The sequence below is a fragment of the Adelges cooleyi genome, unplaced genomic scaffold, assembly GCF_023614345.1.
Source record: "Adelges cooleyi isolate 19-005CV unplaced genomic scaffold, UGA_ACOO_1.1 ACOO_flye_CR_arks_rails_tigmint_CR_PRNA_8, whole genome shotgun sequence".
In the NCBI taxonomy this organism is placed as follows: Eukaryota; Metazoa; Arthropoda; class Insecta; order Hemiptera; family Adelgidae; genus Adelges; species Adelges cooleyi.
The window spans coordinates 3,925,418-3,944,299 of record NW_026096513.1 but is presented as its reverse complement, the minus strand read 5'-3'; the positions used below and the strand labels follow the sequence as shown (position 1 = coordinate 3,944,299).

General features: G+C 34.2%; 1 protein-coding gene across 2 annotated transcripts in view; it reads right to left on the bottom strand.

Annotated features, from left to right (window-relative positions):
* LOC126845924 (epidermal growth factor receptor) overlaps positions 1-18,882 on the bottom strand; it is a 75,552-nt gene that overhangs the window by 28,786 nt on the left and 27,884 nt on the right. Inside the window, exon 1 of one of the 2 annotated variants that reach the window (XM_050584963.1) lies at positions 3,124-3,501. The exons of the other annotated variant lie outside the window; for it this stretch is intronic. The gene's annotated coding sequence lies outside the window, so the exon portion shown is untranslated. Of the gene's footprint in view, positions 1-3,123; positions 3,502-18,882 lie in introns of those variants that run through there. 2 annotated transcript variants of the gene reach the window in all.

Sequence of the window (18,882 nt, the reverse complement as noted above, 5' to 3'; positions counted from 1 at the left end):
GTAAGACAGCGACGGTGGCGGTGTGGGTATATATTGGCGCCAACCGACAATGACCCCTCGAGCCCTCTTCTCCGCACACGCACATCTCTATTGTGCGTATCGAGTTTTGATTTTTAACGCGCCGAGAGGTGTATTATACATGTATGATACTACATGTATACAATCGTATTATTACACACATAGGTACAAGCTAGGCGTATTCGTCGTTTCAACCACATAGACAAATTGTTAAGAAACGGTCTCTTTCGCACTTGGCCGGCATAAACACATCCAGTGTGGAAAATTGACTAGGTATAGGTATATCCTAAAACTACGAAAGGAATAATGATATTTTTTGCAAAGACCTTTTACCTACATTAGACGAGCATTCCACAGCCAATATGTTTCATCAAATACATGACACACCAGTCTTAGTAGTTCCATATTTACATACAGCATGCAGTTCCCAATTAATTTCTCTTTTATTCTATTCTAACCCTCTGACGTTCTCATTAATTTATATTTCTTCGTCCTAAATTAAGTTAAATCCGTTTTCCTAGCTCGAAGATATTTAATCAAGTACCGCTTCTTTACCCGCGGTTTATGGTCTCGACACCATAAGGGCATATTCCGTATTTACACCTTTGCTCTCATACAGTTATGGTAAGAACATTTGTAATTTATGATACAAACGACGACGCTCTCCAATATTATTATGGCCGATATTGAGCATAATGTATTTTGTTTATGTACAAAAAGTATAAAATTTCGTATCGCCAAGTTACATGAAATTGCACTAGACGTACCTCTACATGGAACTCCATAAGGAACGCTGGTTATCTATTAGCCGTATCATTTATAGTTGTTATACGGAACCCGGCCGTGCCCAAGCTCTGCGTCGTGCAGTCAATACATATAATATGTTGTGTGTACATATTACGGCTCCCGAACTGATACACGCATGAGATATTATGTGCAGTGTCTGCAGCGTGTATAATATGCTATATATGTATATGTATATGTGGCCGTGTGTATATTATAGAAATCCAAGACCGAGAAAAGACCATTGTATGGGTCAACAATATACACCTAGTAGGGGCTGGTTGTTATACCGGCGGCATCGGCAGCGAAGGAGAAGGAGAGAAAAAAAGCCAAACCTCGCAAGATAGGACAATGGAACCGGTATATCATGGCTCCTACCCCCGCACACACATGCATACGCACTTGTCACGTGTTATTGTTATTTATAACAATAATAGTAACGACCGGCATTGTGTTTAAATCTATAAGAGTATGTACACCAGTATGTTTCCCTCTCGAAAACACAATAAGAAGAATAATAATATACATAAACACATCTTAAAGTTTGGGCCACGCTCATGGTTTACCGCAAGCTCTTCCGGCGCGGATAGAAAAAAAATTTAATGTTGAGTTTCAGTTGACTTTTGACGACTCCGGCTTTTAATTTTAACCAATGAGTTAAAGAAATAAGGGTATAAAAAAAAGCCGAAGGCTTATTAATAATATAATATTGTATAATCTTAAGCATATTTTGTTATTTCAGTAAGTACTAAAATAAAACCTAAGCATTTTTATTTTTAGCTACCTGTGGAACGCTTTAAAACATGAAAGTAAATTATTCGAACATTGATAATATGCATTTTGTGACATTTGTAGAACATTTTGTTTTGGAGAATTTATTAGATGTATTGCAATTTGCAATACATTTTTTAACTGATACATGATATAAACAGGTTGATCGAGGTGATTCAATAATGGCGTTAGATGTAGATTCGCGTGTACCACGTAGGTACCCTGAACTGTAAGAAAGCAGCCGTTGTTCGCGGAGACTTTAACGACCGTCGACAAAGATTATATAGACAAGTTTATAAACAAACGCTCACACAGGCGCCGGGCCGCTGTGTCTGCATGTTGCAGTGAAAATGTAAAAAAAACGCCTACTGTTACTTTCAGGTTTTATATTATAGTAGTGATTCGCGTTGATAGTGTATTTGGAGGGAATATTCCAAATTTGGAGGATGGAAAAAAATAATAATAAATAAAAGAAAACAACATAATCTTAAGTTGAGATAATACGGTACGTGTGTAGCAGGTCGCCAGCATTAAATAGGCCTTGCCCGAGTATAATGTATCTATATAATATTGTATAATAGTGCGTGTATGTGTGTGTGTGTGTGTGTGCTACCTCCACAAAACGCCTACCTTCGTAAGAAAGGCAGTGCAACATGTGTGAGTGTGTGTGCATCGTGAAATAATTACAATATATCAACGAGTATGCTTTTATATATTTATATGCATATTACACTCAAAACCGATAGTATGATTGCAAGAAGTAGGGAAACACTTTGATGGTTGTATTCGCATGTATAGTCGTTATAAACGGGAACGGGGAAAATAATATGCGCGTTTACGCGGACTATTCAATTTTAATAAAATTACAGCCTTCAGTAATGTATTAGCCATCGCGTACGATCATATACTTCAGAACATCATATTGTACAACCGTATGCCCGATTCGGCCTTTAGTTAAATGTGTACTTAATTTTATTCGAAATGGGCAAAACAAAGATGAGAGGCTATTGATACCAACGTGGAACAGGAAAAGCGAAACGAAGAGAATGCGCACTTCGATAACGAAGACACTCGAAAGGCGATAGGAAAACACTCGAAACATGTGTAACCGTTGTCGTACTAATCTACATTTGAAGTATTCTAATCAACTTTAAAAACTTGACAAAAATTAACAACATCTGTTTATATATTACGACTGTTACCTACACCCGGATTTATACCATGGCCCATAAAATGTCAGGACTGAGGTCAGCATTCAAGGGTAGTCGTTTCTACTCAACGATAGGGCATTTGTCGATAAGAATAAATATTATTCAAATGATTATACTAACTAATATCTATAATTCAATTCTAGTCCGCCCAAGTGCATAGAGCTAAAACGCGTCTTATTAATTGGTATCGATTTGTTTATCTCTGTGTAACGTAATACTAACGATTTTGCAGTGGCGCTAAAACAAAACATTTAACACCCCCAATGCTCATACGTTGGTCACAATTCGTTGTTGTCTAAAGTCTCGGTACCGAGTAAAAATTACATTTCTTCGGACTTACCAGTCGGTCGGTCGGTTCATGGCGTTTCACCAACGGTTAGGGTGGTCCACGTGGATGTAATAATCACTATCGCTTATTGTTTTTCGACAAGCAAAACCGATACTCGTGTACACCGTTTGACATTACACACAGTCACACGTACAGAATAAAAACAATATATATAATTATCAAGTAGATAAATAAAAAAATATATACGGGAACGCGAACGCTGTACGTACAAGGACACGCCGGCGGTTCGGGTGGCGGACACAGACTAAAGACTAGTGGAAGGTAACAGCATCAACGCGGTCAAAAGAGGCTGAGGCGGTGGATTGGTCGGACGGGGCACGCGTTGGTGGGCACCGACAACCAGAGTGAGAGAGAGAGAGATAAACCTTACCGACCGAGACACCGTCCTATACCTATACAGTGTATTATAACCATCGACTATAATATTATATACAGCGCATAAGTGTGTGTGTGTGTGTGTGTATACTTACAAACATTACCACCAGGTATGTGCCCAGCCAGGTAAGCGGCGTGCGGCGCATGTGTGCGTGCGTCGAGGCGTTAGTGGTGGGTGTATTAATATTATAACGGGCGAACTCGGTCGAGTGTTTTCGTTTTCTACAGTTCAGACTCGCAATAGTAGTTATAATAATATACACTATAATAATATTATGTGTGTGTGTTGTTATCTTTTTCTTTCTGGGTGTAAAAAAACCAAACCGTTACCGATACAAGCCGCAAGAGACGCGTGCCCCTCTTGTCGTCGTCGTCTCTCTGTTTTCAGCTTCCCGGTAGTCTGGTGTTGTGTGTATATACACTCGACTGGGTAAATGTCAATAGCATATAAACGACAGGTTGTCGTTTTGAATTTTATTAAGTAAATACAATAATACTAATATTAATGATAATGATAACAGTAATAGTAACCCCGAGGGAGATGCGATAAGGACGGTTGCTTGTGACGAACATGATATTTACAGAGCGATTTCTTGATAAACCCTACTTTGTTTTTCAGATCATCGACAAGTATACAGATTTTCTATATTAAGGAATGTCGATTGCACGGCAACCGTTTTAGGATGAGAAAATATAATATTATATTGCACGACGCCCAACAGAAGAGCTTGAAATAAAAAAAATACAAGGTATTTTTGTATGTATAAGTAATATTAGATATACTGATTTAATATATTATTGGATGTACAAATTATCACCTTGTATACGCTTTCAAACGCGATGTTTATAAACTTATAATTATAGATATAGGCGTTGATAGTGGACCGGATTAAAAAAACACTTTGCGGCCAGTAGATATATAATATACAAATATTTTGCGGGCATACTCCATCAAGCGAAGTGAAACTTATAATAATGTTTTTTTTAATGTTAACTCACCTAACGCTAAAAACTTAAGTTTTTGCTAAATAAGTTGCTAACTACACTAGTGACGCGAACTAAAACGATTTAGGGGTACCATTAGTAACTTTTCTCTAAAAAATAACGGGAACTTATTAAAAAAAATGTATTAGTAAAAAATTATTTTAGTGTGTCAGTCAATTATGGGTTTAAAATTTATCACGATTTTCCGTGTAGTGTGAATCGTGACTATAAAATATTTGAGACACTGACAATGTTTTTTGGTTATTCATTATTATTCCATACTCACTTAATATATTAAAACTAAAATTGTTTAAATTGTTATTAAGCATTAAATTTAAAACATTACTATAATAAGAGCACTGTATACTATGAACTAACAAAATCCGCAAAATCCAGTTATAATAAACATATTTTAATTAAAAAAAAAAAAAATCATTATCTATTTACTAAGTACTTGTTAAATGCAAAAGTAGTAAAAAAAGTATAAAAACTATTTTTCATCATAACATGAGAGAGCTATATTTATTTGCGTAGTTTATTTCAACGTGAAAATCGGTTTTCTTCTTATTTTTTCTTATTCCAACCGAGTCGGTTCATTGATCCAATTCCTCTCATTCACATTCCACGTCACTTATTATTAATTTTCTTTTTTGTATTTAATAATGTTTCATATACTAAACGACTAAAAACCGAATTTCAAGTAATATCTTTTTTTCAGTGCAGCTTCTAATTTTGAATTTTGTTTCATTGTATACTAATCTCAAATCCCGGATCCAAGCATTTTCCCGAGGTGGTTTGAACATGCAGTGTAATACCGTTTTACGATCTAGCAAGTCTACTGGTCGACTACAAATTACAATGAACTCCCGCACCCCAGTCTACTAATAATATTAAAATACTTAAGCAAAACATATGTCATGCGGCAATGTAGGACTACAATTTCTAATGAACTAACCAAAAAAAAAATATCTAACCGCAAAAACATGCAGTTATGTCTAAAGCGATCGAGAAGTCCGCATTACATTTTAAGGGGGCTCCATACAGACCATTTTTTCAGTCAAAACACATCATTTTTATTCCATCGCACAGGCCTAACCAGTGATCCGATAAGCAATCTAAAAACAGATTTGAATACGTCATGAAGTTTACTTAGGATCGGTCGAGGTACTTTTTTCAATTTTTAATTTCAACCATTTCTAAATTTTATTTTAAAATGTTGAAATTTTATAAAATGTTCAATCGTGTTTTATACATAGTAGGAATAAGATATCAAAAAAGTACGTCGACCGATCTCAAGTAAATTTCATGACGAATTCAAATCTGTTTTTTCATATTACTTATCAGATCATTGGTTGCGATGGAACAAAAATTGTATGTTATATTGACTAAAATGGCTTTTACTCATAAACAAAAAATAATTTAAATTAAAAATAATACCTTGAAGCTTATACAAATTAACCGGTAAATTTATTGACATGGTCGACATTTATTTAAGCCAATTTTTTCTTAAATATTGCCTTTACAAAACTCCTTAAAAATGGTCTGTATGGAGCCCCCTTAACGCAAAACATTTTGATTTTCTGCGTTTTCGAAAAAACTCGATTTAGCACGACTTTTGCATGGACCTTTAATTAAACGTTTCGGCTTGTTTAGCGCTCGACCAATTTTAATTGTCATCGTCGAGTGTGTCCGCCGAATAGTGCATAGAAAAAACCATCTCGGTTGATCATACGCGGTTTATAATATATTATATTATATATTATATATATATAAACCGCGTATGATCAACCGAGATGGTTTTTTCTATGCACTATTCGGCGGACACACTCGACGATGACAATTAAAATTGGTCGAGCGCTAAACAAGCCGAAACGTTTAATAATGAGGTCTGCCGGCTCGTGATGACTGATGAACGTTAAGTCCGCCATCCCGTCAGTCGTCAACCGTCTTTGTGCATACATATATACACACTTGTCAGCATTCCTATGATCTAGTGTGCCCCGAGCCGACACTATATAATACACAAGACCGCCGTCGTCGGTACATGAAATATCAATAACTAATAATTGACGTGCGTTGTACATTCGTGTATGTGTATATGTATAATTTTTAATTAGATGCTAATCGGATTAAACGAGTTGTTGGTCGTACACCAGGGTAATACATGTAATGTGCTTTTATGGCCTGGATATTTTAACAGCGGCTCGGCGGCGGCGCAGTTGTCGGTTGAATATTCTCCATCGCCGCGTTTTAATCTGCAGATATAGGCGCGCATTCTTGAACCGCCCACAAAAAACTGAATGTTTTATTTTTCTTCCAATGGGTACGATGCGTATAATGTTTGAACTATTTCTATTCTGTCAAAACGCAAGCATACATTTGAAGTTCATAACCTGAACAGCGTTACAAGCGTAAAAATAATTATTACCGAGTATATGCCATGATTTAAATATACAAGGTATATTGCACATGTACCTACCCTTTCTTCACCAAACATTTGATGTTAAGAACAAATATGTCAGCGTAAAGGGAACCTAATCAAAACCAAGTGCCAATAAGTACACAGTAAAATCCGATTAAAATATATACTAAAGTATATAATACAACAATTTATGCCCCCTTACGCTATCATTTTGTTTTTGAAGATAATTTGAGACAATGTGCAATGACCTGTAAATTTCAACCATGCTTTAAATGTTAACGACAACATATTTTTGCATGTTATAGTTCTTTACCTGGTTTTATCGAAGATCCGTAGTGCTCTCTAGTTAATTTACAGAACATTTTGCAGATTAGAATTGAACTCACTTGGACTCACATATAAGAGTGTATGCAAAGAGATATGGAAGGTTGGCATAAACAGAAAACAAATTATCGTTTGTAACTCACCTGAAAAAAAAAAATATTTCTGGGTTAGTTATTTAATTTAAAAAAAAAAACCCAGCATAGTAGTGGGGTCGGAGCAATAATGGCGACAGAGAGGTCACAAGTCTTAATTGTTATAATTGAGAGTGATTCAAACCAATGATTCGATGCGAAATTACAGATGGCTAAAACTATTTAACATTAATATGTCATTTAAAAAATAAATAATACAAGTTTGTAATTTTTTTTTTAGTTTTCCGCAATGGAAAATGCAAAACTACATATTTATAATATGGTAACTACTATACGTATTTTTGAAGGTTTTGATTTGTGAGAACCATAATGTCCAAAATCAAATTTTTCAGGAGACAATAAAACCTTTCTTTTTATAAAAAAACATTTTATAGTAATTTTAATTTAAATAAAACTTAATATTTACTCAAATATAATTTTTTTTTAAGAATTTTTTTGTAAAAAAAACACTAAAATTTAAAAATACAAATTATATTTTCAGTATTAAAGGGGGGGAGGGGTACAATTACGTTTGATCGTCTTTCTTTCTATTTTATTTAATATTTCATAAAAGTATGTACTTTTTAAATGGGTGTTGTTTTTTTCGATTTTAAAGGTACTGGTACAACTTCTGATCTAAGGACTTGCTACATAAATATTTGGGTTCTGTGGTAGATGTAAAAAAATAAAATGTATTGGATTTTATCAAACCCATATATTAGCTACTAACTAATTTTGAATTCAGTCATTTTAAATATTTGCTCATCCTTTATGTACATTGTAAAAAATACTTAACCCATAAAATATGTCTCTGTTATCTTTAACGATTTTCGGACAAATCGAAATTAATGACTTTTTGTAGCATTGCATCAAAGCAAATCTGGTGAAGTAAAAGATAACATAGGTTATGTTTTTTTTTATAGAATATCAAAATCTAAGGTTTCAACGGATGTTGTTTTTTAAACCTTATAAGTAGAGAACATTATACCATTAATACATCCCCTCTTTTATTCTTTAAATGGCATAAAAAAACAGTATTTTTCATATTTTTTTAAAAATATTACTATAATACAAAACTGTATCGAATCATAATCTTATTATTTAAATATTGTGTTGAAACATGGTCGTTTGACCCGACCAGTTTCAGCACACGGGTTAAAATGGTGATAAAATTATATATTCGAGTTTTTGACGATCTATGAAATGTCGTCCCGCGTCCATCCGTCAAGGGTAAAACAAAATACGGATTTTTTTCTTATGTATATTTTGTCGTTGTCAACAGTTTTATTGTTCGAACAAACAACCCGAAGATGCGAGTAAAAAAAATCACCCACATTGGCGTTTCGACGGATTGTAAACTGATACGGTAAACCGAATGTATTTTATAAAATTTCTTAGCTAAGCCTTCTTGTTTTTCATCAAAATATTATTTTATCATGGAATAATATTATATTTTTAGCTGATTAAAGCGTTATCTCCATCGCATACTTCGAAATCGTCCGTTATTATCTCGACGTTATCTGAACATTATTGTGTGCCAGCACACAACGACTCTACCATAGCCGATGTCCATTTAGGGGGTGGCGGATTGTACGGTGTAAACATACACAAGGGTTTTGCATTTACATTATATCTATTATGATATAGTCGAGTTTACATAATAAACAAATGATAAAACATACAATAGAACATACTGTTACTGTACAGGCCCCTATTATATCCATTTCCACAGATTTGTTTCAAACAAGACCACCCAAACGGCCGTGTACTCGTATGCTACGATGTCTGGGTCTTGGTCTTATTAACATAACATTTGGGTATGTACGGATGGATGAAGGGCCTTTCTTGCTGCTCTATTTCTTTATTGTATGTATAAAGAAATACAATTAAGAATATTGAGTTGTTCTCAACTCTACAGACCTGATAAATGAACTGCGATGCAGGTCAAACACCATGGATTTAAGACAAATGCTAAAATAGAAAATCTACTTTGAATAAGTGTTTTAAATTTAGGAATTTTGCTAAAATTCCCCCCTCTAAAATTTTAACATGTAATTGTCGATATCGATATGCCCCTTCAATAATAAAAATCTAAAAATTCTTCCTAATCTATAGCTCATTGTGTGGTAAAGATAGAGCGTTCAATTCACTATTAAGTATTGTTTGAAAAGTTCAATATTTGTACGGTAATAGTTTTTTTTTTTGTAACAAAGTTTATTATTTTACACAAAGTAAGTATAATTAAACCACTGTTGATTCCAGTCCATGCGAATAAAAATTGATATTTTGTTTGAATAATAAACGGTGACGTTGTTTTCAGAACAGTCAAGCTTTCCATTGCAGCTCAAAAATCCGCCTCGTTAGCCAACGTTAGTACATTAAAAATAATAAAAAATAATTGGATTATACGTACAACTCGGGTCTAATTAGGTTTTACATATGCTACGCAAGTATATATTATAATATTGGAGAAACTGTAGATCTGAGATAATTTTTGTTTTTAAAAACGACTGGTTATTCGACCAAGTTGTAATAAAAATAACGATTTTTACACAATAATAATATATTCGAGCGATTGAATTTCAACGTTTTTATACCGACATAAAAATATCGAAAAAGGGTGTTCTATTTAATGTAAAAAAAAAAACTGTATCCGACGTGTTTTAGTATTGGAGAGTTGGAATTTAACTGCGGCAAGCCCTCGGGTCACAAATAATAAACATAATATTATTATCATAAACGTTCAATCTACTTTTACAAGATTTTTAAAAATACCTATGGTTTGTTTAAAACATAAACTTCAAAAAACGTAATGTGCGCGAGTCGCGACCAAACAAAGTATACATATTGGCACTAGCTAAAAAGCCTCGAGGTGAATTGAACCACTTATTGCAAGAATGAAACATTTTTTCTGATTTTGAGAAAAACAGAAGAAACTCAATTTTTTACTAGTAGTGTTTGCTCTAAATGGAATTTCCGAATCATATTTAAAAATATTTTTTAATGATATATGATCCGACGAGGCCCAAAATTTAAACAATTTATTCTTTATTTATTTTCTCGATTGGCTTTACATCTCAGAAATCTTAAGTTTCCTCGAATTATGCTACTAGCTGTAAGTAAAAAAAAAAAAACTGCGGTCTCCAGGCATATAGCTGTATGTAACTTGCAAGTATTGGTTTGTTGTATACTATTTTAAATTTCGATGCAAGGGTGTTAACTTTTTTTATTTTACTTGGTCTGCTCTGGAAGTTGCTGGAATGCGATATCGTTTAGTGTATGGTATCTCTGGATTATGTATAACATCATGAATAATATCTGCTGTTACGAGGATAATATAATAAGTGTGATAATGTATTATGAGGAAACCCGACGTATCCTTACTTTTACGGTGTTCGCTAAGCCGTCAGTAACCATAAACTCTATAAACGTACATGAATAATAGTAAATCCATCGGTTGTCATATTATATTATTATTACTATTATTTTATAATATTTCAGCTTCGATGCGAAGCTAGCAAAGAAGCTATTGATTTTACAACGATGGATAACATTGTTTATTATTTTCAGATCGTTTTCGCCTTGGCCGCCATAGTACCCACTACAGTTAAGTAGGTTTATCCCCCCCACGCGTTTAAATACTAAACGTTATACCTACTTACAATAATGTGTATTTTGTTTTTCAAACTCTTGTGATATACGAAGAAAGAAAAAAATATCAAACGGCGTAACGTTGTCGTCGTGGCTTGTCATAAATACATACAACAATAAAACCGTTGTACTGCTACGAATGACGATAAACTTAAATACTATAGATTAGATTGCGAGCAAATAATAAAAAAATACGTTACCTACTATGAAAAAAAAAAATTGAAACACTTGCGCATTAACTTAATAATGCCATACACAGTAGGCATAATTATTATGATTGTCCGGGTTCGTTGGATAGAAAATAAAGTGTATTTTAATAAAAATTGTATCATTTTTGAAGCTAGTTTTACTCCAGGTCCGTTAATCTAGTGTTAAGATTTAAGTATGATGCTTGCGCCTTAAGAGGGCGCCACACACCCGTTATTTTCTTCAAAAACCCCGCTTTGCGCGGATTGATTTTACAAAGGCTGTAATCAAAACTAAGATACCAAATTTTCACATAATATAGACAACAACATTGTCTGTGTTCTACCATCGCCCTTTTTTTAATAATTCAGCCAGTTAATGAATAATTAATTAATTAAGAAAGGACTTTTTTAAAAATGATATAGCGTTGGTTGTATTAGGTATATCGAAAAAATACGGATGATGGAACACAGATAATTTTGTCATAAATGGTATGTATGAATTTCTTTCCTTAACTATGTATGAAGCCTGAGAAAAATTAATCCGCGTAAAACTCAATTCAACAAAATTTTTTTTTAAATCGCTGTCAAGGATGCTGTGATAGTCCGAAAAATAATTTAACTACTAAAAAAAAGTCCTAAGTACTGAACTCATAGTTACACATCACAGTTTAACCTTTAATTTAAGATTTTGTAAAAAATTGCCTATACTTTACTTCTTAAAAATGGGCAGTGTGGCGTCCTCTTAAAACGTTGAACTACGATTTACTGAAACTATGTTTTTATTTTTTTAATAAATAATAAACAATACAATTTTAAAGGACGAATAGATAATATAATTAGTAATATAATTTTTACTAAAATAATAATCGTTAATGTTTTCAACGCAATTTTAGGATACACTATTGATTTGTCGCACTCGAATTATTACTCAAGACGCAATACACTCGAAGTAGGTACTACTCCGTCGTTATTTGCTTTGAGCGATTCTTTTGTGAGTTTATGAAATTATGTGTATTTGTATGTGTTTATTTGATGGTTTCACACCCACAAGGGCACAAATATTGCGTCGTCGGCAATTCGATATCGTTAGTATTTTAGTATTTGTAATTATTATATTACTGATTAATCAACGACGCACATAGGCAACAACACGGGAAAGCAAGAAAATGATCATTATCTGTATTAAATATTTAATTTGCGTACGGCGGGAAAGCCGTCCACAGGCCCAGCTGTATCTGGCTGTCGCAAATTTCTCGAGGCTGTGTCTGTGGCAATGGAAATACAATGAAAGGCTACAGGAATGTGCGACGTACGCGCATGCGCAACGCATTTTTCAATAAACAGTTTCCAATAGGCTGGCTATTAGGTATAAGGTGTACACACACACTCTGTAGTAACATGGTGAGCGTCGGCGCATACAGGGCGATTGCGGTACAACAACATTTATAACAACGCATAAGCACACACGTTATGATAATGTTCCATCGATGCACACGGTCTCTTCCGGCGCGCCCCCGGTCGCTACACCTCTCGCGGCGTTTCCTTATACATTCGGTTCGGCAGTGACTCAAGTGGTTATTTTCGATCTTAGAATAACACGTATAAAACTGCTGTTTCGACTTACCGATAGAGCAAGATCATCTATAGACTTGTCATTTTTTAATTTTTTTTTCAAAACTTGCCCTAATCAACGAGAAAGAAAATTACATGGAAAACCCTATAATCTCATTATCGTTTTTTATTATTTAGGTATTCGATAAATGATAAACAAGTGTACCAAACGACTGGGAGGAGCCATACACCAATACTCTATGTTTTTTCCAACATTATGTTGCATAGTTAAAGCATAAACACAGGATTAAAATATCTGTATAGCACACTGCACAAGCCCTTACTAAATATAATTATGTATTCAACAACGTATGATCGATCAAAAGCACTTTAACTAACATAGCTTTTCATAGATACCGGTGTCGCTGTTGTGGCGATAAAGGGGAATTGAAAAAATAGTAAATATCAAAAAGTTAACAAATACACACTTAATAAATATTTGGGTGTTTACTAGTTAAGTACCATCCTGATATTGGTGAGATTTTTTTTTATCTAAAACGTAAAAAGTTTGTTATTTGATGTGCAGCTGTTATTACTTAATATTTTAAGGTAAATATTTTAAATTAAAAAAAAAACTAACGACGGATCGAACTAATAACAGAAAAATCGCACGGCTTTTTAAAAATAATGTACCTATTACGGTTCACTATATTTGGCTGTATAAATTATTACTTAAAGATTCATTATACTTTTAATGAACTCCCACGCGACCTATGAATTAATGCTGTAGCGTCATGGGATATTAAATTTTCTTAGCATTAGACATCTAAAATACGTGATTATACCATACAGCGTACAAAAATACTTATATTTTTAAAAAATACCTCCCAACCTAGTGAAAGTTGTATTGAAATGTTTTAAACTTTTTTGGCCAAATTAAATTATGTTTATACATTTTTAGGATATTAATTTTATACTTTGGTGTAGAATCGCAATTACTCAAATCAACACATTACCGAAATTCAGTTTATAAAAAACAAAAACAATTTTTTTTATTCGTCTATTCGTTTTGCATTAGTCGGATACGCTCTTTACTCGTTGTCGTACTTTGTGCAGCCCATTTTCGGCACATGTCTCTCAATGCAATCGCTCTGTATACACAGCGCGAGCGTGGAGGCTGTACGGTCGGCTTGAGTGCCGGCTGTATGTTAAAAATTAAAAAAAACTATACACATACATATTATTATTATGGACGGCGGCGGCGCGGTCGGTGCACGATAGGTCCCCACCCTCTCTCGCCTTCTTTTTACCTGTGCACGACACTTGCTCTTTTCCGAATACCTGAGTGCGTGTGCGTTGACCGCCGCCGACCACCAGCCCAGATGGGAGGAGGGGAGATACCGCGGCTAAAACCTGTTCTCAGGATAATAATAATAATAATAAAAATATTTTTCTGCTTATACGAGCGGCGGGGCTACTGAACCGGCGGCAGAGTTGCGGTACAAGATGCTGCGGGTGATCCGGCAGCCGGACGAACAACGGTTAAACCAGCGCCATCTGTTGCCCCGACCAACAGACATGCCACTTAGGATGCCTAACCCGAACGCCTCCGCGACATGTTAACAAACAATATTTACGGGTAAACCATCATTTAGAGTAAAAGAAACCCGGAAGTACCGCCGAAACGGATCTGGGCGTTATTGTTAACAAAACCGAATTTGAAATATAGTTTAAGAGGGCGTCGCAACGCCTATTATTAAGGAGTAAAGTATAGGCAATTTTTCACAAAATCTTAATTTAAAGGTTGAACTGTGATGTGTAACTATTGGTTCAATAACTAGGACTCTATTTTGGTAGTTCATTTATTTTTCGGACTATCACAGCATCCTTGAAAGCGATTAAAAAATGTTTTTTCATCTCTACATGTTTAAGAAGACTGAAAATAACTCGCTTATTTTGGTTTTAGAGTAAAAGCACCCATTATAAAATTAAAAGAGAACAATATTTCGGAGGGCAAGACGGTGCGTTTTTTTCATTATTCTAAGTATAAAGCTCAATACATAGTTTAGAAATAACGACTATTTTAACATTTTTAAATGACTGTAACTTTCCAAAAAAATATTTTTTTTAAAAAAACGCACCGTCTTGCCCTCTGGAATATTGGTTTCTTTTAATTTTATAATGGGTGCTTTTACTCTAAAACCAAAATTAATCGAGTTATTTTCAGTCTGCTTAAACATGTTTTTACCACTGAAAATCACCGGTGCGACGCCCTCTTAAGAGCTAAGCCAAAGAAGGGTGGATAGATGTTATGGATATGGTACGGCGTTGAGTAAATAAAGAAAAACAAAAATATTAACGGAGGATAAAGAGAGGATTGAAGTCGTAAACGAATGTTGTGACTTGTGTTTAATAGGTATAATAAATTGCATAATTTGTCTTATATTGTAGATGATATACGTTGATGAAATAAAATAAAAATTAGAATCTAAAAAACATAAGGATAAAAAAAACATGTATCCTTGCGTAATCATCATTGAGAATTTATACAATATGTCTATTTGAACATAGAAATCAACAGGAAAATAGTCTACATATAATAATAATTGTGCATGGTCAAGGAGAACAAGAGGTATTATTTTATTTCTTATGCAGCGGAGTTAAGTAAACGTTAAGACGGAGTTAAATATTTACAGCATAACTAATCGTAACATTAATAGGTATGACGTTTCATTAAAACCGAAGACCGAGCCATGAAAAACTGACTATTGGCTATTAGAACAATATAGTTGGAGTTATGATCATGCGTGTTGTCGCCATACCACTCGACCAAGACAATGATTAATATAGTATTGCAAATTTCGTTTAATAACGTAAGGCCAGTGGAGTTTGCTAGCTGCCTATTGGTTGTAGTTATAATAAGAACCGACACCGGTCTGAACTGAGCACTTGTACGATTGCATTAGCTTTCCGATGAGTCACGATCGTGACCCATTCAGAATCACAAAACGATTAGCCGAGAGAAAATTGCGTTTATGATTAACAATAAATTGAACATAAATTAAAGATTACATCTCCTCGTCAGACAGAATATACACACAATATATTTTATGTGTGGATCATAACCATATTGCAGCCGTGGTTCAATGTATAATGTAATAGGTACAACACCAAGTCCTAGCTGTACTTGAAATACGATACATGTGTACACAAGTACCAGCGTATCCGACACCGATACACTGCACAGTGGAAGGGTTTGGTGTCTTCGACACACCACCAAGTGATCGGTTTTATATCATTATTATTTTAATAACTGGTCAAAATTGATACCGAGGCGAAATGCTGTGGGCTGTGGAGAAGACTGTAACCGAACGCCGTCGTCACAGAACATGTTATGAGGGATATCTAGAGTTCAGAGGAGGACCCACATAAAAAATCAGTTTGAACGGGACACGTGGGTCGCTAGCCGTGCTTTGTCTGACGGTCTTATATATTTCAGCCGATATATACAAAGTATATCGTCATCAAGTGCTCAAAAACGATAAGCAATTGCGTATTATCTATATATTTTTTTTTTATACAAAGTATTGTATAACCTCTAACCAACCGTTCTATTATCGTCAATGACGCGCTACTTTTATTATTCCAAGTTAAGCAATCCGTCGGTGCATTATTCAAAAATGACGGCACCATTCAGGCCAATAATATTGTTATTTTTGTGTTATCACGTGCAATTACGTTGGTTTTGACCATTTTTTGGTTTTATTAATTCAAAAACAAAATAATGATTATTAACCGCGTCAATTACATTTTAAAATATGAATTATCCGCCAGTTTACAGAACAATAAAATAACAAAATTATGTCTAGATTACGAAACCCTAGTCCCGAGTTCACTATATTTTAATCTTAACATCACTTAACTTCACACTATCTATGATTACTCATGCTTTCCCATACAGCGAAAATATTTTAAAATTTCAACATAGATTTTATTGGTAAAAAAAAATATTTGTATTATTGCAACAACTATTTCAAAATTATCAACATATTTTAAAATTTTTCAATTATATATATATATATATAGTATACACCTATGTTTGAAAAATAATATATATTTATCAAACCAAACAAAAAAACGTTTTATGTGTTGTTGAGTGCACGAATTGTTTATTTGGCTCTGATTAATAAATAAATAAATTTCTACAATATTGGTATTGCTTAGTCGTTCCGTTTTATCAACAATTATTAATAAGCCTAATAATAATTCCCATTTTGTACAGTCACGTGAAACTCTTAACATGTAACGCCTGAAAACTATAAGTTAGGCAACTGAGCGATACTAGGGCACAAATGTAGTGGTCTATATTCTTGTATACACGTTATGTTGCGTTTACATATGTATTTAAGGGGCAAACTACAGTTTTCCAATCATTTAAAAAAAACACCGACCAGCTGTTATTATTCGCGTCACATCACACAATATAAATTCTATTAACCGTCCACAGTCTATGTGTAATTGTGTTTTATTATTATCTGACAAATTACTTGTGGAGGTGCCAAAACGACCGAGAGTGAAATATGTAGTCGCTATAGGTAGCGAGATTAGATTAAACGATACAATTTGACGTTGCGTAGCCAATTTAAATTACTAGAACATTACCAATTCCAAAAAAAACGAATATGTATTATATTTATACCCACTCACGCGCTATTACATTTTTATTATTATTATTATTGTACGCCTACGTGAACGGGTAATCGATGGACTTGTAATTAGACGAAAAAGAATTCAAAGTTACAAAATCACATTACCGGCTTTAACAACTAGACTACATACAGATTACTTCACGCAGAACACTTTTTTTCTGGGACGGCGTAGACGCCAAGAAGTTTGAACTTCAAAGTACACATTATTTTACCAAATCAAATATACCCTCATCATATTTACCAATACTTTTACCATATCGAATAGGTAACATCATACCACAAAGCAGCAATTGGAAAACAAAAATTCTTGCAATACTTAAATGACGAAGAGAAAATAAGCAGTTGGTAATTAAAATAATAAAGATATGTAAGTTTATATTTCCAAAAACAATACATAGAAAATATATGTTCATAGAATTGGAATTAATTTTTATTTTACATTTGTAAATCGTTTCTCTGACGAAATTATATCATTCCATTGTTTTTATGACTGGTTACAATATTGTATTATAAAAAGTACTATAACTGCTATTGTGAATATTGTACGATGTATATTATGTTATCAGCAAGATTATAATACGGAGAAAAACACTGTATTTTTATTTTTCGACATGTAATTTCCACAAAATGTAATCCGCAACTACTCTCGTCGCTGTATTGGTCTGCGTGCAAAGTGCTTAGAATTATAATAATTACAATAATGATGTGCATGTATAATACGGTGTATAAGATGATAGTCCCCGTATGCCTGAAGTAGGCGGGTCACAGAATTAAAAAACAAATAAAATAACGTCGGGTTGATGTATTTCGCCTAGTTGAGAAAAACGACTGAACCGCGAACGTATACCTCCTAATACTGGTGGCGGTGCATGTTGGGTAGTGGTTTTAGAAACAAGGATAATGTTGTAGTAAAAAATCGTAACTAGGGTTTATGACCGGTCGGAGTCGATCAGTCTCGTTGGGAAATCATTACACATAAAAGGCGGATAATAATAATAACAATGTGATTACCCAGTGCTGCAACCAAAATATTGCATTAACAACAACAAACTCGACCGCGAGTGCGACTGTCCAATGTACGGATTATGGGTTTCCGTCGGCGATGGGAAGAGGTAAAAAAAATCCCGTGGGAACGTGCACTCGGAGGAGAACTGTTAAAAAACAACCCGTGTGCATAATAATTGAACGGTATAAGGTAATTAACCTAGAAACCCGGCGGCCGTGGTGGACGCCTACGCCGGTGGTGGACGCGTGCGACCGAAAGACCTCTTAAAGCGCCAGTGCCGCAGATTGGGATACGCCAAGATAATGAACCGTGAAAGAGACGTTATCTGCCGCATGACCATTGACCAGAGATACTATATTATGTTGTTAATAATTAATTGTGTCATAATAATTATTGTGCTGTTCCCACG